This window comes from Rosa chinensis, chromosome 5, assembly GCF_002994745.2.
Source record: "Rosa chinensis cultivar Old Blush chromosome 5, RchiOBHm-V2, whole genome shotgun sequence".
NCBI classification, from domain to species: Eukaryota; Viridiplantae; Streptophyta; class Magnoliopsida; order Rosales; family Rosaceae; genus Rosa; species Rosa chinensis.
In genome coordinates, this window is record NC_037092.1 from 35021336 (window position 1) to 35045812 (window position 24477).

Sequence of the window (24477 nt, forward strand, 5' to 3'; positions counted from 1 at the left end):
TAACTTGATCAGAGTAATTAGCTAAGGAGGCCAAATCAACCCTTTTTTCTTTCGGAATGAGGGAGACCACATCTGACACCCGTACAAGTTTGCAGTTGAGCAGAAGGTGGATATATACCTAGACTTCTAGCGTTCAGTTTCTATCAAGAGCTTTTTATAAATATCTAAACCACCAATAATCCACTTTGAGAACTTCCTTATTGGATAAGTCCCAGCTCAACTAACTACAGTCATCTTAAATGTACTTCTCCTATTTTGTGTTTGTAAAACTGGAAAACAGGTAGCCAAGCAGGCAAATAATTTCCTATCTATTTCGTCCTCACTTTTTTGAAAAAACAAGACCTACTTTATCAACTTAAGTTTTTATACAAAAGTTAATGCAATGCAAAGACAAAGCTTGCTGGAAATTAGAGTTAGTGAGCAAAAATTTTCACACCTGATTCTCTAATCATAGATTAAGAGCGTCACTGCTACATATGGTTCCTTGAGCAGCTTCTTGCACTATTGCTTCTATCTGATAATATCAAAAGAATAGGCCAGAAAATATAAATGAATAAACAAATATCAAAATAAAACACAACAAAAACATTAAGCCACATACAATTTCAAAAAAAGAAAAAAGAAATACTAATTAAGCCCTATAATTAAACTTGTACTGTCTTTACATACACATCTGTAGACGAGGATTATGCTCTAGCGTGCACACAATGCACAATTGCATATGATTACACACCCCACACATACAAAGATAAAACTGAAGACACTATACTAAGATAACTTTGTGTTTGGAGGGAGTGATTATAGCAGAAACCCAATTCCAACCAACTGCAACAGTCTATGAGAGAAGTACATGGACATTCTAATCACTGGTATCCTTTTCGTTTAACTTTTGGCTTCAAAACTTCTTTGTAAAGCATGAGCTGGAGGAATAGGTATATATCTTGCTTCAGAAACACAGGTGAAGAATCTTTATAAATTCAACTAATTCACCATTTGTCCAAAGTATCTTACATGACCTTTTGGAGGATAAAGATTTCTCTATAGGTGACACACAAACTGACAAATAAAGTGGATTGGCTTGGGAAAATACTTATAATCAAACGCACAAAATGGAAGGTATAAGAAAATCAAGAAGAAAGAATCAAAGGGGAGTCTATAGGTAGGCATATCAAGTGCATCAACGGATGACTCAATAATAACACAGCCAAGGCATGAGAGTTAGCAATAACGAAAAGCAAGAAAGCAAGGCTGCAGTCAGTTTCAGTTCAAGACCTCTAAAATGCTTACTGAATTGCAAGTCTAGTCTTTTGAGAAAGTTCTCAGATTCTGGTTCATCATAAACTGATAAAATAAAGTGAACATAAATCACTTTGTATTAAATAACCTTTCATTTGTGCAAGAAGCAGAATCAACAGCCACAAAGTACTTTCTTAACAGTCTCTGCATTAAAAGTTTGTCTGCAAATTTCTTAAGGCAATTTATCAAAATTTCAGTAGTGAACAGTTACATGGAAGAAATGTAAAAAAACTAAAACTAAGGAGTAAACAAAATACTTAGGATGGAAGTAACCAGAACTTGTCAAAAGTTATAAAGTATAAGATCAAAATATGCCGCAGCAAATACACTAATGGAAGAGAAACAATATTATATGTTATTGCTGATTGAAAGGACTATACAAAGGAGAGAACATGATACCAACAGCGTGACAAAGTGATCAAACGCACCTGGACATCACCATACTTGTAAAGATATTGTGAAGCAATGAAGCCCATAATTAGAAGCTGAATGATTTAGAGAAAACACCTCCAACGCATTATTTCACCAGCCAAACAATACCTATTATTAAAATAGGGGGGCAGCACTGTCCATTTTGAATATAAAGAGAAAAACGACCGCCGCACGACAGTACTCAACGCAATTATCTTGAATTTACTAAATAGTTCAGTGGAAAAGGACCTTTGAAATGAAACTCATATGTATTAGACAACTTTCCTGAAAGCAATAATCACTTCATTTCTATTCTAGCCTTGTAAGTTAAGGATAAACTTCACATTACTCAAACAGAAAACAAGAGTGAAAAAGCTAATTAATATATAATTCAACATTCTGAACCTTATTACTACTAAATGTACTTGGGAACTGTAAAACTAATAATCTTACAAAGACATAATATGTATACGATTGTAACTGTACATGCAGGAAACTACCGTATGTCTGGAAGCATAGCTGTGACATATCCTCAGAGAGAAAACATAAACTTGAAAGCACAAATTAAGAGTTGAAATTTTATGAATGTTACCTCAAGCAATGCACAAAGAACCGGGTGCCACAGATTAGAAGGCTGTAAGAAACATAAGGAAGCAACAAAGTCTTCAGAAACATAGGTTCCACCAGCATCCGTATACGTGCATTCACAAGAAATAGACTTCCAAAAGCTGACAGACTCTTTCTCACTGCATCCACTTGTAACCAAAGCAATCAATTTCCCAAGAACCGAAAGAAGAAATTGGGTATTCTCCATTACTAAACTTGAGTCCACCATGCTCAAAGATACACAACATCTTAAAAGCAAGGTTAGTTCATCAACATCGACCGCCATATCTTTGTCAGAGTCAGTGTGCTTGTGAGCTCTATTTGCAGAGGCATAAGATAAAGCAGAGAATAGGAATTTAAGCAGCTTATGTAGCTCTTTGAACAAACAATGAATGAGACATTGTAGATGTTCCAATTTCAGTTCATTGCCAAAATAATTACAACTGCCTTCAGCGTTAGACCAATCAATTGGTTCCTGTAAAGACAGTGGAACCACTAATGCGTATATTCTTTTCAAAATCGGCACCTTTAGACCCTGAAGGTAACACAATCAAATTAAAATTACAAGTGGAACAGCTTAATGAAAACCTACTTTTAATGCATACAAAGATAGTAACTCACAAAGTAGAACAGCTTCAATAGAGCGAAATATCAATGTTCTGCAGTTCCCATATGACATTGTTTATAAGATTAATAGAAGTTCAGTAACTATCAAGTGTCAAAACTACCTTGGACAGTACTCGGCTGCCAACTTCTCCACTTTCAGTTTCAAATATATCCATTTCCTGCACCAGTTTGCTTGCCATCGTACACAAACATAAAACCCACCATTTCAATAACAGAAGCTTCATATCAAATAAGGGTTCTCTACATGTCCCATATAAATCAAACTAACCAGAATCACTTAACCATTCTGATTCCACACAGAATTACAATGAAGAACATCACTTCTAATCACAAATGAAAAACCCAAAACTAAATTGAAAAACCCATTAAGACCTAGAAATGTACCAAACGATGACGAACGACTGCTATAGCTGTTGAGCCTCGGCGACGACCCGATCAAACTGGGCCTCGCTGCAGAAGGGCGCAACCTCCACTGAAACCGGAGAATCATCGAGCTCTGGTAACAATCCTTCTAGGCTCAAAGCCTTGATTTCTGTAATCGGCCCCTAGCTTCTTAACGCTGTTAATGAACCCCATCCACGCTGCCAATTCGGGGTCGTTTCCTCGCTGTCGCTACCACCCTCCGACCATTACAGGACAGAGGATTTGCCAATATCCACCTCTCTCTTCCATCAAACGAAACTCAAAACATTTCCAAACTTCAATTCAACTCTTAACACTAAGAAAAGATTAGGGCTTTAGGTGATTAGAGAGACGGGAGGAGCTCTCTCTCCCTCTTTTGGTCTGAACTCGTCGTAATGACATTGACGAAGAAGAAGGTGGTGCAAACGGTGATAGATAGGACAGCCGGTTATAACCTTGACGCCGTTGGGCGAGAGTTTGGAGTCAGACGATGGCCCGGTAATGATGAAGGAGTGGTTCGAAACTGAAGGAAACTAGGACAAAGGGGAAATTAGGGTTTGGAGATGGGAATGGAGGTAATCTTTGATTGGATTTATGTGAATTGAAACGAAAATGAAAGCTAAAAAGGGAAGAGGAAGACGTCTGGATTTTTGGTAATTGGAGGTTTCAAACTGATACAATTGGGGAAAGGCTGTTTGAGGAAATGGGTTTGAGCCTTTGAGGAGATGGCTCAAAGAAAATTGCAAAAGACACTATTTCAATATTTTGTCTAAGCGCTGAAAATGACCCAATATTTCATCTAAGATAGATCGAAATAGCTCTTTTTTCTTTTGTATTTATGAATCAGACAACAGAAAGACAAGTTATGTTGTCTGATTATGTAAAAATTAAACTTAAATTGAGATTTCAAAGAGGGAGAGTTCCCGCTATATGCTTTGATTGCATGTAGGGTGGTGCTAGGTTTAGTTATTACTCATTCACACAACACAAATTAGTAATTTGGTTGTGGGAGCATGCAATCACTAGATATATCTTAATAAAAAATCTGTAGGTTTTAAGGGGGAATAAGTGCCATTTTGGATCAAATCTACACACATCCAAACCTTCCCAATATATCTACATTTATCACACAACAGAAACTAAAAAAACAGTTGTATGATATTTTGCAAACTACACTCATACAACAGATATAACTATACCGTTGTACGATGTAGTACCAATTTGGAGCCAAATTTGAGTCGATCTAGGAGGGAAATCTGCCGCTATTTTTTTTATGATTCACATAACAGATTATTCTTGTAACCGTTGTGCAATAGCCTTCTAAACAAAAACTTCAAAATTTTAACCACCTTATACAACGTAAGTTTATTAAACATGTTGTTTGATTCACTTTTCTTCATCACACAACACATTTTTTTTTTCGTTGTGCAAAAAGTGTTGTCTGTTAATGTTTTTGGTGTAGTGTAACGAACTGTAAATCCAAAGAAAACCCAACAAAGAAATCCTTTCACTATCTATCTCTTTTTGGAGTGAAGTAGCAAAGACACAATAGCACTGACCAGCACCCAGGTGTCGAAGGAAGAAATAGCACACACTGAGCAGGTGTAGAAGCAAGAAACAGAACGGAGGGGCAAAATCATCTTTCATCCATAACCGGCTCGGCTCGAGCCATCACTGTTCATAAGCCGATGAACAGTTAACTGAGAATTAGAAGATAGTAAATATTCATTGAACTAATTTTATTGAATAAAGGGCAATTTAGTATTTTGAAATTTGGTCAAGCCCGGATATAAGAAAAATTTATTTCATATGGCTAGCCCACTTGTCTTGTTTTTTCACTTTTCTATATCAGTTTCATTAAATTTAATTTAAGAATGATTTGATATTAAAGTAATAGTTTGTGTTTAGGCAGCCGCGCTCTCTCTCTAACCACGTCTAGGGTTAGGATTTTTTGCCGCCTGCAGCGTTTCTCTCCAACATCAATGCAATTGATGCAATGGCCGCGCGTCTCGCTGCTTCTCTCGCTCTCGTAAAGGGGAAGAGGCCCGTGGATTTGCGCCCATCCAAGGGACTACGACAACAGGAAGCTTTCATGGTGGGAAAGCTACTCACAGCAACAGACTATACTCGCCGCTCATTCATGGGGATGTTCCGATCTGCATGGAGGGTGAATGGCACCCTTAGGGTTGAGAAAACTGGAGAAGATGATAGGGTTCTTTGCTCTTTTTTGGATCCGGCTGACAGAGTTAGGGTTTGGAAAGGAGGACCATGGGGTTTCAACAAAGCTCCGATTGCACTCATAGACTATGACGGCGTCGGACAGATCTCGACGGTGCCATTGAGGGCGTCATCCTATTGGATGACGTTATTGGGTGTTCCTTCTGCTTTTCGATCTGAAAAGATTATGCGACTGATTGGCAGTACCTTGGGTGATTTCAAAGAGTATGATAGAACTGCTTTCCGACAAAGGGTACTGCGCATACGAGTTGAGATCGAGTATGCTAAACCATTGTTGTTCAAACAGAGGTTCTGGGTTGAAGATGATGTTAAATTTTTGGTAATGTTCAAATATGATGAGGTCTTTGGGCATTGTGGGCTGTGTGGTTTTGTTACCCACATTGGCCTCCTGTGCTCTGGCCCAGAATTGGGGGAGGATGAGGAGGAGGTTGCAGGTGTGGTGGCACAACCATCTGCACTGGCGGTACTGCGTGATGAGCCAGGGAAGAGTTCTAATGCACATAGGGTTTCGACGACTGGCCCAACCCTAATTTTCAAGGCAAAACTACCTAGCAACGTTCAGAAGTTCTATCTCCCTTTGGCAAAACTACCTAGCAACGTTCCGGAGTGCTCTGGCCTAGAATTGGAGGAGGATGAGGAGGAGGTTGCAGGTGTGGTGGCACAACCATCTGCACTGGCAGTACTACGTGATGAGCCAGGGAAGAGATCTAATGCACATAGGGTTTCGGCGACTGGCCCAACCCTAATTTTCAAGGCAAAACTACCTAGCAACGTTCCCAAGTTCTGTCTCCCTTCGGTAATACTGTACAACTATCAGTTCCACTAATTAAATTAAGGAATTATTTGAACGTAATATTGACAATGATATAATTCAACGATCATAGAATTCAACAAATACGTTTACTCAATGAATTAATAAGTTCTCTAAAAAGACAAAGACAACTAAATATGGTAGCAAACCACCACAAGTGGTCAGTTAGTAAGAACCTCCAGGTGTGGAACCTCAACATCTAGGTTCGAATGTTCAATCCCGCCGACACTGATTGGAGTTTAAATCTCAATATTTAATTTCTATACCAGGTCCCCTCAAACAATCTTCTGCTGACGCTAATTAAGTAAAAATATTTAATTTCTTCTTCGGAAAAAAAAATTCTATACATGGCCCTCTCATTTGATTCAATAGTATTTGACCAAACAAACTCATCTTAGTAATCTTTTGCAAATTTCAACATAAAAACACACTTGGCAAGTATCTTGGGATTAATAACATTATCTTTTTGGAAAAAAGCTGGCCGGTTGGAAAGGAGCTTCTTTGTCAAGAGGCGGCAAACTAACCCTCCTTAAAGCTAATCTGTCTGGCTTCCCTAATCATGTTCTTTCTTGTTTTAAATGTCCTGCTACTATTACTCGAAATTTAGATACTGAATGCCAAAAATTCTTTGGGGTAATTCCTCTCAAGTTCCAGCTAGGGGTCATCATGGGTCGGGCTAGGGCCGACCCTACCCTACCCTAAATTTTAGGGCTTAGGGTCGGGCCAAGCAGGGCCTAGTCAAAGTTAACAAAATTTAGGGCCGGGACTTAAATATGCTAACCCTTACCCGCCCGAAAGGCCCGAGCCACTAGAGCCGGGTCGGGCCGGCCTTCCAAATAGGGCCAAATAGGGCCTTAATTTGTTTAACAAAAAGAAATATATTACTTTGATTTTTTTATCTCAAAATGTAGCTTTCAATGATTATATAGGTAATACGAGACTCATTATTTTTTGTTGATCATATTTAATATAAATATATATATTGAAATTAACTTATAAGTTATAACATTTATAAATATTAGTTAAGATGGTTATATTCAATTAACTATCTCTCTAAATCTCCCAAAATTAATTGTTGTTTAACAAAGGAAACAAAAATTAAAGAAAATAAAGCTTAGGAAATCAATTACAAAAAATAGATAAGTTGTATGTTATAGACTAAAAAGAAACATATTTAAAAAAAAGAAAAAAATAGAAAATTATTAGGGCTTAAAGGGCCGGGCCAGGCCATAGGGTAGGGCCGGGCTTCACTTGCATGACCCTTACCCTACCCTATTTGAGAAAGGGTAGGGCCGGCCCGCCCTAATGCAAGGGTCGGGTAGGGTTTCGGCCCAATGGGCTGGGCGGGCTTAGGGCCAAAGGGCTAAATGATGAGGCCTAGTTCCAACTTGGTTTGCCATTTGTACTCCTAAGGACAAGGGAGGTCTAGGAATCCTCTCATTTTCCCATTTTTGTCAGGCTGCTCTTGCTAAATTAGGCTAGAAAATTTTAACTGACCATGATAATTGGTGGGTCAAATCAGTCCGAAGTAAATATCTCAAACACCACTCTTTCTGGACTGTTCCTCAACGTTCAAGTTTTTCCTTAGCATGGAAAGGCATTCTTGATTCTAGACATAACCTTCTGGAATCAAATGGATCGATCATTGGCGATGAGCAAACCGTTAATTTCTGGCATTTTAACTAGGTTTTTCCCTTTCCTCTGATCAATTTTCTTCCTAATTCTCATAAACGCATTATTAATAGCAATGAAGTTGTGGCAGATTATATAGTAAATAATCAGTGGAATGAACAAAAATTTTCCACCTTACTCCCTCCTGATAGAGTTAAAATAAATAAATAAAAAATAATAAATAAAAAAAACTCTCTGTCCCCATTCCTCTCTACCATTTTCCTGATGAAATCGTTTGGGGTCCTACTGGTAATGGTAAGTTTACCATTAAATCTGCTTCTGCTTTGCTAAATCAAACTCTAGTAGCCCACTCTAAACTTGTACAAAAAAATGTGGAAGCAATCTTTGCTTGGCAATTACTCAGAGAGCGTTTGCTTACTAGAGATCAAGTTTTTTCAAAACAAATCATTAATCGTCCTTGTCCCTTTTGAAATACTACAATTGAAACTTTAGACCATTTGTTTTTTCATTGCTATGAAACTCATAAAATCTGGCTCTCTATGTTTTCTCAGCTGCATACTCAACTCTGGCAGATGTCTTTTATTTTCCTCTCTTCTACTTCTTCTCTGGATTCTAGTTCCTTTAGTATTGCTGTGAATACAAATTACTTTATTTGGAAAGCAAGGAATGATCCTATTTTTAGGAATAAACCTTTCTCACCAACAAAAATCCTTTTTACTGCTTCCTCTTTTTTTCACAATTATACACGACTGAATCCTAGACTACTAAGAAGAAACCTGATCCTCATTTAATTAAATGGTGCCCCCCGCCCCGAATCAAGATTACTTTAAACTCAATTTTGATGGCTCTGTTTCTTCATCTTCCGGTGCTTGTGGGAGTGGTCAAATAGTTTTGCCCTACTATTAAGACAAATATAAATGTGGAAATGAATGTAGCAGTAAGTGCGGCCATCATTATAGCAGCAAGTAGGGGTGGGCATAAACAGAACCAGGAGTCGAAAACTGGCCGAACCAGGCCGGAAAAAAGGTCCGATAACCAAACTGGACAGAAAAAACACTGAAAAACTCATCAGCTGAACTGGACCAGTTCAGCACTTTAAACAGGTCAAAGTCAACCGAATTGACTGAATTTACATACATATATATTTTTTTAATGTGTTGTCTCTTTCTTATTGGATGAGTTTTGTTTATGTTGCACCTTACCACACACTATCTCAATCAGCTCATATGAATCTAAAATCCTTATAACCCTAACACAATAACCTTATTCTCTCATAGCCTCACTCTTATCTCTTTCTCACCATCTCTCATTCTCTCTCTCAAATCTCGCCATCTTCCACAAAAAATCTGGCCTCAACAAAATTAAGCCATGTTCTTCGAGAATAGATGAGGCGGTCTATGTCCTTCATTAGATCCGTCCACCACAGCTAATCAACGGACTCCATCCCCTAGCGCAAGGTCGCCGTTTTCGGCATTCTCCATCATCAGTCGGATATATTTTTTTCCCGATGCGATCTGGGAATTGAGAATGTTTAAAGCTTTAATATTTTCTTGTTGTTATTAATTTTGTTTTCTTATGAACTTTGGCACTCTTGATTATAGCAAACCTAGATCAGTATGTTTTCTGAGATTAATACTATGCTTTAGAGTTTAATTTTTGGATTGTTTGTGAGATTTGCATGTTTGTTTTTGTATTGTTTTCTTTGGTCAACAGTTAATATGATTAGTTGTATATGGTTTAAGCTTTGATCTTTTGTTGTTATTTAGCTTTGCGTGTTGCTTGATTTGCTTTGTAACGGGTTGAATTAGTGTGCCTAGAATGAATGGTTTATTGTTGGTAGTAATATACTTTGAAGTTGTTCATTGAAGATTACAGAACTTTTAAGTTAATCATTGAACTTGAAGCCCTGAAAATGAGTTTTATTGTTCATCAGATATATTGCTTTGGTTGCTAAATAATAAATTGGATCAATTGGTTAAGAGTATGAATTAAAAAGATGAGAATAAAGCCCATAAAATCATTCACTTGTCAAAAAAAGCCCATTAAAATTGAAAACAAAAAAACCCATCTAAAATCGATCAAATTTGGGTTTGTAGGGGGTAAGATCACCACTATTCTGTTGCGATCTCTGATATTGTGTGGTAAAGTTTGGACCTATGAAACTTTTGGCTTGTGTAAGCCTGTCTGCCCAGTACACTCTGTCCCCTTTTCTGAAGCCTATCACTTCTTCATCCTGGATGAATCTTTGTTGGAGAATAAAATCATTTCCCAACAAGAAATCAGATCCTTGGCCTTCTGATTGCCAAAGAGTGTTGATAATAAATGTTCCTCCACCAATGGTGATATGAACATTTCTAGCTACGTTGCTCATAGTTAGGTGGCTTCCATCAAACTGGACACCAGTATCTATTCTCTTCTTATCTTCTTTCCAGAGTTCTTCTGGAATTGCAAATCTTTTTGCAACTGTAAATCCTGATCCATTATTCACAAAGGCATGTAGATGATATTTTTTGTGATCAGGGAATTTGAGTCCGATCTCTATGTAGTTGTTGTATCTATTAGTAGAGACGACTTTCGATTGTTGAAGCTCATTTTTTTGAGCTTGTTCCTGAGGTATGAATGGTTTACTTCCTGGAACATTTTCTGGTATTTCAACCAATTCAATAGTTGGATCGAGTTTTTCTTCCTTTATTTTTTGAGGAAGAGGGTTCCGTAATTTCTTGGAACTGGGTTTCTAATGCTTTCTCTTTTTTCTCAGAGAAATATTCTTCATATTCTTGTTATACCAATTGGCTGACAAGGCCATTCTTGGTTTTTCTTCTTGCTTCAGCTATGAAGCATTCTTTGTGATAAGTCTTTTTTAACTTTTCACAGAACATAGGAAGTCCATTCTTTTCGTGACATAAGCAGTAGTCACAAACGAATGTACCAGGGTTCACTTGGTAAGAAGACGTTATTGCTTCCGTCTTACTTTCTTCCCAGTTTTTGACATGTAGAACATTCATCTGTCGAGATTCCAAGTATTCTACCTCAGAATCTATTTCAGAATCAGATGATGCTTCTTTTACTTCAAACCAGACAGAGTAAACTGACTTGTCGTCATCTTCATCATCAGAATAGGCTATTTCGTAGCCCTTCATGTTTGATGTTTCTACTATGGGCTCGTATTGTTCATACAGAGCTTTAGTAGATCTTCTACCACTTTCCGGGAATTCATTGGCATAGTCCCTTCAGCTTTACATAACCAGCATCTGCAAGCTTTCTTGCCTTGTTGAGTCTTCTGGTAGTTAACTCGGTGATTCTTCTTTTTCTTGAAGAATTTCTTTTTTGGATCTTCATCCTACTGTTTTTTGAAGTTGGAACTTTTCTTAAATTTCCAATCTTTTTTCTTATTACTCCCTTTGAATTTTTTCGAGTAATATTTTTCTTTTCTTTTTCAGTGGAATTTGGCTTTATGACATCCCCAGTTGGTGGGCATATCCAGTATTCCATAACAGAAATTTTCAACTCCTTTGAGTTGTTTCTTGGCCATCTTAGCTCTAAGATTGGCTTTGCATTGCTCTTTTAGTAATTGCCTGATTCTGTCGGCAATTCCTCCAACTGAAAATCTTTCAATTGGTTTTTCAGCTATGCTCTCTCTCACAGCTGTTCTCCATGGTTCAGGGAGTTTCCTGTGCAATAGGTTGACTAGATCAGTATTTTCTAGTTCGCTGATTGTACAGTAATATTCTTGAAATTCATTCAAGTATTCTTCAAAATATCTCATGTCACAAATTTTGAGAGCATAGATATTTGATTTGGCAGTTGCTTTAGCCTCCTCACTTAGATTTGAGAGGTCTCCACAGAACTGATCATACATGGGTACTGCAAAATCATACGGAGATTTTGAATTTTTGATTTCTTCAAGCCAGTCTTTCCCTCTGGCAGTCTCTTTAAAAGAGAAGTAATACTTCTTTGCTACTCCCGTGAGAGTAGTTTCATAGTACACCTGAAGATCTGGTGCTTCAAATTTTCCAAGGGTTAGAGCAGAAGCCATCATCAGGCTATCAACCCATTGGTCAAAAGTTTTTCTCTTATCTAGAGCTTTGTCTAGATTTAGCCAGATACCATGAGTGGAAATTGGTATTCTGGGTAAATTGTCCTCTGGGACAAATCTTTGAGAATTTCTTTCTCCATTTTTCCCCGTAGGGCTTTCTGTATAGGGAGTTTTATTTTTCCCTTCTCTCTTATGATGAAAGTTTTGGAGCTTTCTCATTCTTCCATTTCAATATCATGATAGGGAAAGAGTTTTCTTTCCTTTCCTGGTTTAAAATTTTTCATTTCTTCGATTAGTTTTTCTAATCATTCAGGACTTTCGCAGGATTCTGCTTCATTATAGAGGTCATAGAGCTTTTGTGCTCTAAGCATATTTACTGGTCTGTTTAGATCAGCTTCTAATTCTTCTTCAGTGATTGGCTCTGTTGGATCTTCAACAGAGAATTTGGTACCACTAACACTAGCCTCTCTAGTGCTGTAGCTTCTTTAAGAAGATTGTTATTTATCCTGATATTTTCATGACAGACGTCACTTTTTCTGTGATCGTCGAATTTTAGACTGATATCTCCAATCTTTCTGCTTTCATAAATGGCCGCTTTGGCATTTTCTGCTGGTTTTTTTGGACCAGACAATTTCCATTCAATAGGAAAAGTTACTTCATTCCAAGTAACCTTGTGAATCTGTTGTGAATGGTTCTTCTGACTGGTGAGGAATCCAGTAGTAAGACCTAGGATATTTGATATCCTTGTCTTTGGTTCTACTGTGGTACTCATCAGTTTATCGTATATTCTATATACTATTGCGAGTTCTTGCATATCTTTTTTCATTGATATGCCATATGTCTTGACTCTTAGTTTTAGACAGTGAGCTGCATCTTTCAAGCTGGTTGAGAAATTTGGAAAGCAGTTGAAGTATGCCACTTGATTGCATAAAGAAGCTTCAAGTGTTCCCAACAGACTAGCTTGAAAATCTGTTAGTCTATTGTCTTGTAAGACACATAGAACTGAACAGTTTATACCTTCTCAGGCAAGAAGTTTTATGCCTACTTGGACTGCTCCAATATGCATAAACTGATAATTTTTTGTTCTTGCTCTAGTAACTTCTTCAGGAGTGATCATCAGAAAATCTGTTTCTCCTGTTGTTGAGGGGGTTGTAAATTCCAATAATTTGAAGTGATGGCTATCCAACACATCAAATTTTTCCCTTTTATAGATTTGTTTAAAATCTAATTTTGGAATTGAGGAGTTTTTTGCATCCTGTTCAATTTCGTTGAATTCGAATTCTTCAGCATTAAGGAGTTGTACTCCTTTCTTTTTCCCGAAGATGCTCATCATTTTGACATCTCTTTTTTCTTTCGGGTTTTGATACTGAATACTAGTTTGACTAGTAGATAGTTCCAGAAAAATTATGTTTGGAACAAGATTCTTATCTGGTTTTTCTAATGGTTTAAATCCATTAGCTTTCTTTGGTTTTACTGGATGCATTTTCTTGTCCTCCAGTATATTTTTCATAGAATCCAGCGTTTTTTGCTGTTCATTGATTTTTCTACTAACACTTGTTAGCTTTTCTTCTTCCGTTTTTGGAAGTTCTTTGTTATAATCTATTTTGTTTTCCAATTTTTCTAATTGGTAGATTATAGCAGGTAGTTTTTCTAGATGATCTTGACATCTAGATAACTCTTTTAGTAGGTTCTGATGTTTCTCATCAGATGATGTAAGTAGAGAATTCAACTTCTCTAATATTAAATCAGACATTGTCCCTATTGGGGATTCCCCTTTTTGATCTCTTTACGAGCTCTGATACCAGTGATTTGCGGATCTAACCAATGCTCAAATAATCAACAGGTTTTTGTTCTTCTTTAAGAATATTTAAGATATTTTCAATATCTTGCTCAACTTTATAGATTCTTGTTTGAATCCTAAAGATGATATCCCAATAGTCGGGAGTTTCTCTTTTAAGAATTTCTCTAAGGTCTTTCAATTTTCTGAATTTTTCTTTTTCTTTTTTCGATTCTTTACTAGTAATTTTACAGACATCTGTTAACTCAAGTCTGTCAACGATCGAAATTATGAATAGTAAAAATAACTGTTTACCTTCGAGTATAGAGGATGGATTTATACCTGCAATATGTTCAGTTAAACAAATTCAAAAGCATGGGTCCACTACGCTCCATCAATTTTATTTTTACTGAAGGAAAAGAAAAATGCTAAAGGAAAGTAAAAGACTCACTAAAGATAAAATGTCTTTAAGGCCTCGTTTGGTTCACGGAAAGGAAAGTAGTTCCTTTGTCTTTCCCAAGGGAAGGGAAATGAACTTTTCGAAGAACTTTCCATTCCGATGTTTGGTAATGTAAGGAAAGTTATCCGCAAAGTTGTTAAAAAGTATGTAATTAATGAAGGGAAAAAAATGCAAACAGTACCTGACCTTTGGCCCATTAGTAACTTTGGTACCTGACAAAAAAAAAAATCACTTTGGTACCTCAAGTTCGAACCACGACCCAATATTAGTATCTGGATCGTTAACTCCGTTAAGGAGATTGCCAGCTGTCATATTTTAAAGGGTATTTTTGTCTATTTGTATCTTAATTAATTGTTTTTTTCTTTAAGCATTTTTTCCTCTCTCTCTCTCTCTCTCTCTCTCTCTCTCTCTCTCTCTCTCTCTCTCTCTCTCTCTCTCTCTCTCTCTCTCTCTCTCCCTCTCCTTTCTTATCTTCTTCTTCCCTCTCTCCAGATCAACCTGCAAATTCTTCCCCAAACGGTGAGAATGGATAAGGCCGTGGTGAACTCTCATGACGGTGCTCAATACGATGACGGTGCATGGGAAGTCGGAGGAGCTTGACGACGAAGAAATAGTGACGGAGATAGAGAGGCTGAAGAAGGAGTAGAGGAGCTTAGAGGAAGAGGTGGAGAATATGAGCTAGAGATTGGAGGCGACGGAGATAAGACCGTAGCAGATGATGGCGTTTCTTCAGAGAGTCACTGAGGATCCCAAGATTTTGTCACGTATGATGTTGGAGAAGGACCGGAGACTCGCGGAGGGTTTGGCGGACAAGAAGCGTCGGCTGGTGATAGCGTCGATATCGTCCACGTCATCATCGGGGATGGGGGCGACGGCTTCCGTGAAGACTGAGGATGAAGTTGATGGGGCGATGGGGGTGATTTCATCGTTGGAGACGGGTTTTGAGATGGAGAGCTTTTCTCAGGGGTCGACGTCGATGGCGCAGGGGTGGTGGAGCCAGAAGCGGGTTGTGGGTCGGAATCGAAGTGATAAGGAGTTGTATGGTAATTCTATGGGGTTAGCGACGCAGTCGGGTCATGGAAATGGGAATATTAGTAATTCCGGGTACGGGTTTGGCCCGTTTGGGTATAGTGGAAATAGGAGTGGTAGTGGAGAAGTGGGTTATTTTGCGGAGCTGGAAGAGAGTCCACCACCGCCTTATCCATTCTCACTGTTGCATGAAGAATTTGCAGGTTGATCTGGAGAGAGGGAAGAAGAAGATAAGAAAGGAGAGAGAGAGAGAGAGAGAGAGAGAGAGAGAGAGAGAGAGAGAGAGAGAGAGAGAGAGAGAGAGGAAAAATGCTTAAAGAAAAAAAAATTAATTAAGATACAAATAGACGAAAATACCCTTTAAAATATGATAGCTGACAGTCTCCTTAAAGGAGTTAAGCGGAGTTAATGGTCTAGATACTAATGTTGGGTCGTGGTTCGAACTTGAGGTACCGAAGTGATTTTTTTTTTTTGTCAGGTACCAAAGTTACTAATGGGCCAAAGCTCAGGTACTGTTTGCATTTTTTTTCCCTTAATGGAATAAAACAATATGTTGTGAGTAATAAATGCAAGGAAAGAAGGGGGGAAAGTGATTCCTTTGGAATATGGAATGAACCATTTCCCCCCTATTTTCCTTTGCTTCAGGAAAGTATTTCCTTTCCTTTTGCAGCCCAAACACAGGAAAGGAACAACTTTCCTTTCCTGATGCTTACTTTCCGCAAACCAAACGAGACCTAAGTGTAAACTTATGTCCTTAAATGTGTAAAACTAAATGTTGAGGAGTTATTTGTGTTTTGAAAACTTGACAAGGGGGTATATGTAGTTTCCTATTGTTCCTTCTGTTAGCTAATATGGTTAATCTTTCAACAATAATCCACACGTTTTAAAGCTATTGGTACGGACCACCATGTCAACAGTGCCACGTCACTACTAAAAAAAATTGCTTTTGCGACGCCTATTTTGCAACGGCAAATTGAGTTTTTTGCGACGGAAAAGTTAGCGTTGCAATAGGTAGCGTCACAAAATCCATTTGCGACGGTAAATTTCCATTGCAAAAAGTCTTTGCGACGGAAAACTGTTGCTGTCGCAGTGGTTAAACTATTTGCGACGGGTACTTTGTCGTCACAAAAAGATATTTCATTTTTTTTAAAAAATGGGGTGAATTGGTTGTGACGGATATTTTGCTGTCGCAAAGGAATATTTCATTTAAAAAAAAAATTAAATAAATCGTGTGAATTGCACACCAAAGCTAATACCATCTGCAGCAAATATCATATATTGAAAAATATTTTGAAACCCATCATCTATAACCAACCAACAATCACAACCTAAAACAAAGGCTGAAGATTTCAAATCAAAACTAAAAGTAGCCAAAGGAACATAGCAAAGGCAGAGAGACAACCATAGAATCAAGGGAAAATGATCATTTATCCAATTTCTGCTTAAAAATTGCCCACTTGCTCCACTAACTGTTTTTTAACCCAGTTTACCCAAAACACTCTAAGAGATTATTTCCCTAATACCCAATTATTTCTTTTTTATTAATTTTTGGGACTTTTTTGCCCTCTCCTTCTTTCTCACTTAGAGGGAGAAATCATCTTCCACCTTGCCCGACTCTGGTGACCAGTGGCCGGCAGCCGACCGGTGACGGGAATCCGGTGACCGATGACTGGAATCCGGCGACCGATGACGGGAATCCGGCGACCGGTGACCGGAATCCGGCTACCAGACTGGTGTCGGGATTCCGGCGTATGAATTTATTGTCCCCCAATAGACAGATTATTACCCCTCAATAATCTATTGACTCTATGTTATTATTTGTTGGAATTATGTTGTTGATAGCTGATACGTTTATTTGTGTTTATAGAGTGGAATTATAGTGTACTATGTTGGTCTATTGGGGGGCAATAGACATATTATTGCCCCTCGATAATCTATTGACTCTATGTTATTCCCCCAATAATCTATTGACTCTATGTTATTATTTGTGGGAATTATGTTTTTGATAGCTGATACGTTTATTTGTATTTATAGTGTGGAAATGTAGTGTACTATGTTGGTCTATTGGGGGGCAATGGAAATATTATTGCCCCCCAGTAATGTGATTTTTAGACGTCTACTGCCCCCAATAGACATTTAACTTCTCTCTATTGGCCTCCAATTGACATTCAAAACATTTTTTTTTTCTTTTTTTCTTTCCTTCTGCCCCTTATTTTACTTTAAAAAAAAAAAACTAATTTGGGCACCCAGAAAAATGATCTGGGCACCCACATCAAGATCGGACGCGCTTCTCGCCTACCAGGTGTTGGACTCAGGCGAGGTAGGTCGACCAAAGTTGCTTTGTCGTCTTCAGGAATGGATGCTGCTTCTCCAATCGGCGCAGCAGACTGGAAAGCCCAGATCGCCGAAATCGACCAGAAGCCTGGTCGCCGAATCGACCGTGCTCGTCGCCGTCCGATCTCAACAGAGTCCTCGATCTGCAGCCTCTAAGGTGTCTTCTTCGGCCTATGCGGCGTCGTCCGGCCTCTGTGGCGTCATCTCAGGCCTATGCGGCGTCATCCGGCCTCTGTAGAGCGCGGCAACGGGCACGGTGCAGAGAGAGAGAGAGAGAGAGAGAGAGAGAGAGAGAGAGCGAACGAGAGCGAGCGAGAGGGAGAGAGAGAGAGGGGGAGAGAGAGAGAGAGAGAGAGAGAGAGAGAGAGAGAGAGAGAGAGAGAGAGAGAGAGAGAGAGAGAGAGAGAGAGAAGGGAGAAAACGTAGATCGGAGGGATGAGAGAGAGAGAGATAGATATGAGTGTAATTTATAAATTAAAATGAGGGAAATACTGTCAAACACCGTTGGATTGGGTAAATGGGGTTAAAAAACTCTTGGTGGAGTAAGTGGGCAATTTTTGGGCTAAAATTGGGTAAGTGGTCACGGCCCCTAGAATCAAACCTAAAAACCATCAAATTCCATATAAAGAAACAAAATTCAAATATACTTTTCTACCAATTATACACCAATGATTGATAAAGAAACTGATGAGGCATGTTCATTGGTTAAACTGGTACTAACTTTGGAAGTAAGTTGCCCTTTCGCATCTCTGCTCGTCCTACATTTCTCATTGATGACATTTACAAAATCTTCTAAATCTCAGCCTCCGCCATACTCTTTATCATCCTTGTTTCCCTTTGGAAAAAAAATTTAATGCAGATTATCCACTCATTCCATACCTGCACAAGACTTTGCAATATGGCCATGTATTTATCCTTCCGTATATAATCTCATGTTTCTTCTTAACATAATTTCCATATCATATTTTGTCAATGTGCAAGCCGTACAAATGTACCAATATAAATAAACTCACTTCTCAGCCACCGTCAGTGTTAAGATCACTCCCACAGCTCCTCCAGAGAAAGAGGCTAATATGGGATCAACTTCACTGCAATTTGATAGAAAAGCAAGTCAATCAATGAAACTGGAAAAGACAGTAGTATTAACATCATTAGGTTCATGTCTACATATGTAACATGGTCAGTTTCCTAATGTGTGAAACCTGAGGATCTTAACAGTACCGAAGATACTAAAATTAGAATAAAGTTGAACTGAAAAATAAGCGGACCTGATAGTCAAGGGTGTATGCATTAGTTATATTTCTCTTCTCTAATTCTTCCATTATCAAACTCTATACATTTCCGATTCCTCCATTTCTCCCCTGTACAGATCACCAGCCTCTTCCACATATGCAAGTTGAATTAGATATATGCAAGAGAATACTTCTTTGTGGCTGGAATTCCAGCAGGACCAGCCTATAGAAAATCAGTAAAACCAGTTTAGTTTGTGTTTATGTGATAATGTATGATGGTAGATAATACATTAGATACCTTTGTGACAAAAATGCCATCCTTGGTGAGTCTAGGACTAAATACCCAAATTTGGAAAAACCCTAATCAGGGATTCATGGAAAAAGCTAAAGATGAATACTTTTTCTGGATCTCTGCCCTTATCAGGATGGTTCTTGATGCTGTCAGCCCACCTCCATTTTGATTTGTCATACCTGCAAAATTTGAAGATGATGTTAAGAAATTTGAGGCTGTAATCAAAACCTAACAATTAGAAATTTGGGGAGAGAGGTTTACTGAGGGTTTATTAAGAGTCAATAAAAAGTTTAACGTGAGTAAATTGTTTACTGAGCAGTAAGTTGCCCAGAGACATAAAAGTATGATACAACACCATTAATTCTTCAATTAATTAACCAATCAAGTAATCTATCTATTACCACTATTATCGATGGAAATTATCCAAATAAACAAAAGGGCAACTTACAGACTACACCAGTACACATATTAAAGATCTGTTGTAGAAGAAATGTATGGGAATTGAAACCTACAAACTTTGAAAAAAAAAAAAAAATCTAGGAAGGCAAATGATACTAACTAACCTATGTAGCTTCTGTAGAGGTATGGCAAATGATAAGTACAGCACCGATCAAAAACAACCTAGCTCTCTACCTCCAACTTTTAACAAAACCAGACAGAAGAATAAGAAACACGTTGGCTATCATGCACCAATTACGCAGTTGTAAAACGCAAACAAAAACACAGGTTCATACCTCTATCAATTTGTTTAAATACTATGTTCTTCCTCCTTCAATTCCCAGAAGCTCCAAAATTATCTACCCTTGGTGCACATATCAAGTAAACAACCGAATTATCTACCTTTTCCATTTAGTTTGTTAAATTTTGTAATTATAAAGACAACAAACTTGTAACTTAGCTATCTAGAAAACCCAATCGACCAAGGCCATCCTAGATTTACAATTGACAATATAAATCTCTTCATGACAAAACAGAAAGCAGAGAGAAAATGCAATTCTATATAATCACGATTAAATCCATATATGTATACACACATCAATTCAACATTGAATTTCAAAAACCACCAGCAAACTACTTCAGAAACCATCAAATTTTTATCGACGGAGAGAGCTTTGACGGGTTGTTGAAGATTCACGATCAGTGTTGCAGTCAGTGTATCCCTTTCCCTTAACAGAAAAAAAGCAAATTGGTTAGTGTATCTACCGAAAATCATCTTAAAACCAAAGAAATGACTTCAGAGCACATATTAAAAATGCAACCATGTACCTTACACCTATCATCGCTTACAAACTCAATATGTTTTCCACAAGATTTAGTGGTGCCTGTCAACTTCGGTATTCCCACGAGATTCAAGTTGTGGTAGAACCTGAAAAAGCAGGGAATGAATTATGCTCATTCCAAAACGGACCAAGTCTCAATTCCTTGAGACGGATGAATGCGTGTGGGGATGCCATTGCTATGACAGGACCCGCCCCGGTTTTCACCCTGAAATCCGAAAAGGCCCTGCGGGGCCCACTTTAGAAGAAATTCTACCAAAAATTTGACAGAACTTCCCCTAAAAATGGACAACCCAAAACCTGTAGAAAAACATCCACACTTCTAAATCATCCATCCTTATTCTCCTGGAGCCACCTTGCTCTCTATATCACAACATCTCTCATATCACAAAACAATTCTGAAACTTAAGAATATTAATCTCAAGAGATATCAGAGCAATCTATTTCTCAGGCGTACAAGAAGGTAGAATACAAGATAAACTACCAATACTTTTATAATGCGGAAGCTACGACAGCTATGCCTCAACCCCAAGTACGCTCGACCTCAAGCTAAACTGGCCTGCAAACTGGGCATTTAAAACCGAAGGGCCCAGGGGAAAACATTTAAAATCCGTTAGAGTGAGTGGACGAAAAATAAGTAATTTCAAATGAATAAGTAAAACTTAATGCTTTCCCAAGTTATTCTCTAAAACTTCGCATGCAGTAACAATCTTGAACACACTCTTAATCATCCTCTTTACTGAAATCTCAATCACGTAACAAGAACATCTTGAAGTCTCTTAAAATCTCATCCTCAATCCTTATAAAAACATCATTTTCATGAGGCTCGTTTGATGACTAGAAAGGACTGCTGTCTAGTCATCTCATGTCATCTAGGAGGGACTGCCACCCAGATGACGCATCGGAAGGGACTGCCAACCGGAATAGGAGGCGGTGGATAGATGGAACTGCCAACTAGCCACATGTGGTAGACGGGACTGCCGACTAACCACAGGTAGTAGACGGGACTGCCGACCAACTACCTCATGTCATCTGGAAGGGACTGCCAACCAGGTGACGCATCGGATGGGACTGCCAACCGAGCTGTAGTCTGGAAGGGACTGCCAACCAGACCATTACCTAGAAGGGACTGCCAACTAGGTAAGATACGCATGCGCCAAAACTGGCCTCCTTAATCAACTGAATAGCCTCCTCAAGAACTGAAAATAACCTCAAAATCTCAATAAATCCTCGACAGCATCCTCGAAAGCATAAAATCAAATACTCTGTAAATCAATAAATGCTTTCGGAAAGGAAAACTCAATCTAACTTCAAAGCTGATAAGTACGGAGCTCAAAGCTCAATAAATCTCGATAATCAATCATGCTCAAATATTCGATGAAACATTCGTACTCGTGAATCCTCATAAAAACCGATATTCGAAATCCAAAATTCTCATAATATTTTCTGAATCAGTCACTTCCCGAAAATCATTCCTCAATTCAATAACTCATGAATGACTATCTCAAAAATCTACTAAAAGCCCTCGGGAAGGAATTTCAATACTAATCTCGTAATCCATAAATAAATCTCGATAGACTAAATCTCATAAAACCATAAAACTCAATAATTCAAATTATAAATTAAATCTCAATCGGAAAAATGCTAATATACTGCATGCACAATTAATTTAAAAACAAATGTCCACTCACAGTACTATTTAGGCGACCATGCATACGAGTTCCTTCGTCGAGCAATAGCTCGGTACATCGCCCTGTACACAATTATATTCCGTGAATAACTATTCAACAATTAAATACGATTCTCAAAATCAAATCCTCATAATTACATCTCCACTTCTCCTCGGATGCAACCCAAATTATACCACTAATACCATTTCGTTAATTTAAAGGTTCCAAGGCAGAACCGAGAGATATCCGACGGCCGGATTCTCGTAATTCGATAATCGAAACCCTAAACTTCAAAAATTCATAATTAAATCCAAGCTTCTCCAAAATTCACCAAATTTCATATACAAGCTCTACAATATTTATAGGATTTAATGGGCTAAAAACTGGAATTAAAACACAGCCCAACACGCCTCCACGCGCCACCAACAGTGGCAGCGCGTGGGCCCCACGCGCCGGCGGCAAGCACCTCCGATGGCCACCATATTTTGACAGCAGCACCTACACAACACACTGATCAATTTTCTCAACTACAACACATCCCAATTTTACCTTTAAACAGTCGAAATCAACCGGTGCAGAAAACCCAGAAAATCAAGAACCCTAGATTTTCAATTCTGCCTCTACACTTCAAATTGAAATGAAAGACCTTAGGGGAAATGATCTATGTCAAAAACCGAACCTTCGACGCCAATTTGGTGGCCGGAGACTGCCGGAATCGGAAAATATCGACGCTGCCTCAGAAATGCTACAGTGACCGTCATCTTCTTCTCGTTGTTGCACCTTCCACAGTTCATATTAAGCTACGAAACGAACCCAGAAATCAAGAGAAGGAAGAGAGCTTTCCAACGACATCTTACACGTCAAAATCCGTCGCCGGATGGAGGAGTTATGGCCGGAAGAAGGTGACGAGGTCGGAGAGGAAGAGAGAGTCGGGGAGAGAGAAAGGAGAGGGCTCGGTAAGTTTCCGAAAATGGAAACTTACCACAGTAACTCGTCCTATTTATAGAAACTTACCATGAACAGTAACTTTACCATTTCGCTTATAACTTTTGCATACGAACTCCGATTTTTACGTACCACATATACACGCGCTCGGTTTAACGTCCCCTACAACTTTCATGAAGGAAATTTTCTCAAATTTTGACCCGAACAAAAAGTCAACTTTTAGGGCCCCCTAAAAGCATTGAAACGACAGTAAAAGTGAAAGTAAAAGTTTTTTACCGTCCAAATGACTAGTAACCTGGTGAATTCGGGTTCGGGACGTCACATGCTAACCCACTGTTATATGTTCTAAGTCATGAGACCAAAAATTGATTATGTGATATGAGTCATGGTTCCCAACATAGAGAGCTCAAAAACCTCATCTTTATCACTGAGCAGTACCCTAAAAACTCAACCCAAAATTTAATCCCGAATCCCATCCCAAAACGCTAACCTAGAACGATCCAAATTTCAACTAAATAGCGCATAATCAATGAAATTAGAGCAAATCCCATACAAAAAATTAGACAATAAGATAGAAAGTTGAGTACCTGTAGGCCCAGGCATTGACGCCAGAGTTCTTGGCAGTGAAGACATCGTGTGCGGTGATCTTCTACTTAGCGCGGTGGAACTCAGCGTCTGGGTCTGCGAGGTCTTTGGACTTCTTAGAATCTTCATGAGACTGGTAAAGCTAGGGTTTGAGCTCCATGATCGAAGAGGCTCCGACGCCACCGACGGAGCGGTGCTTCTTGGCATTATGGTCAACTCCGTTAGCAGTCCCAGTGATTCCACCACCACCATATCATTATAAAGTGATTAACAGAGGAATTAAGAGAGGTGGTTGAGGTTTGGGTGGCCATCGAAGAGAAGATCGAAAAGAGCAGAGAGCTAGAGAGAGAGAGATAGAAAGAGAAGAGGAGGATGAGAAGGAGAGTGTGGCCACAAGTCTAGATCTAGAAAAGTGTTTTGTTTTTTTGTTTTTGTTTTTTCTTAACAATTTTTGCGACGGAGTGGCCAAACCATTGCAATTGGTTTAAAATTATACGACGACAATAGTATATCCGTCGCAGAAACTTACAAATATACTACGGAAAAATAACCGTAGTACATGCCGTCTTGAAAACTGACTTTTTGTGACCGAAAAGTTTTCTGTAGTAAATTTCCGAAGCTAATGCAATTCTTTTTAGTAGTGCGTGGTAGTTCAGGACGGCTTAATAACTTCTCAGTAGTAAAGATATGTTAACGTTAGAGATCCGAGGGGTCTCTAGTTAGCTTTAGAGAAAGAGAGAGAGAGACACACACACGAGAAGTATAGTGGTTCGTCTCCGCCTTAGCGGGAGACTACGTCCACTTGAATATTGTACTA

At 38.5% G+C, this 24477-nt stretch overlaps 1 long non-coding RNA gene and 1 pseudogene across 2 annotated transcripts; one reads left to right on the forward strand and one right to left on the reverse strand.

The window, feature by feature from the left end:
- The first annotated feature begins 14846 nt into the window (after positions 1 to 14846).
- Positions 14847 to 15533, forward strand: LOC112203704 (annotated as a pseudogene).
- Positions 15534 to 18566: 3033 nt separating this feature from the next.
- LOC121049593 lies at positions 18567 to 20555 on the reverse strand. 2 transcript variants are annotated; one of them, XR_005800837.1, is made up of 6 exons: positions 20450 to 20555; positions 19918 to 20349; positions 19747 to 19822; positions 19290 to 19362; positions 18928 to 19114; positions 18567 to 18747 (listed from the first exon to the last, which is right to left on the reverse strand). It is a non-coding gene; the product is annotated as an uncharacterized LOC121049593 (long non-coding RNA). The 2 variants fall into 2 exon arrangements; XR_005800838.1 differs by having other exon boundaries at positions 19190 to 19362.
- Between the last annotated feature and the right edge of the window lie 3922 nt (positions 20556 to 24477).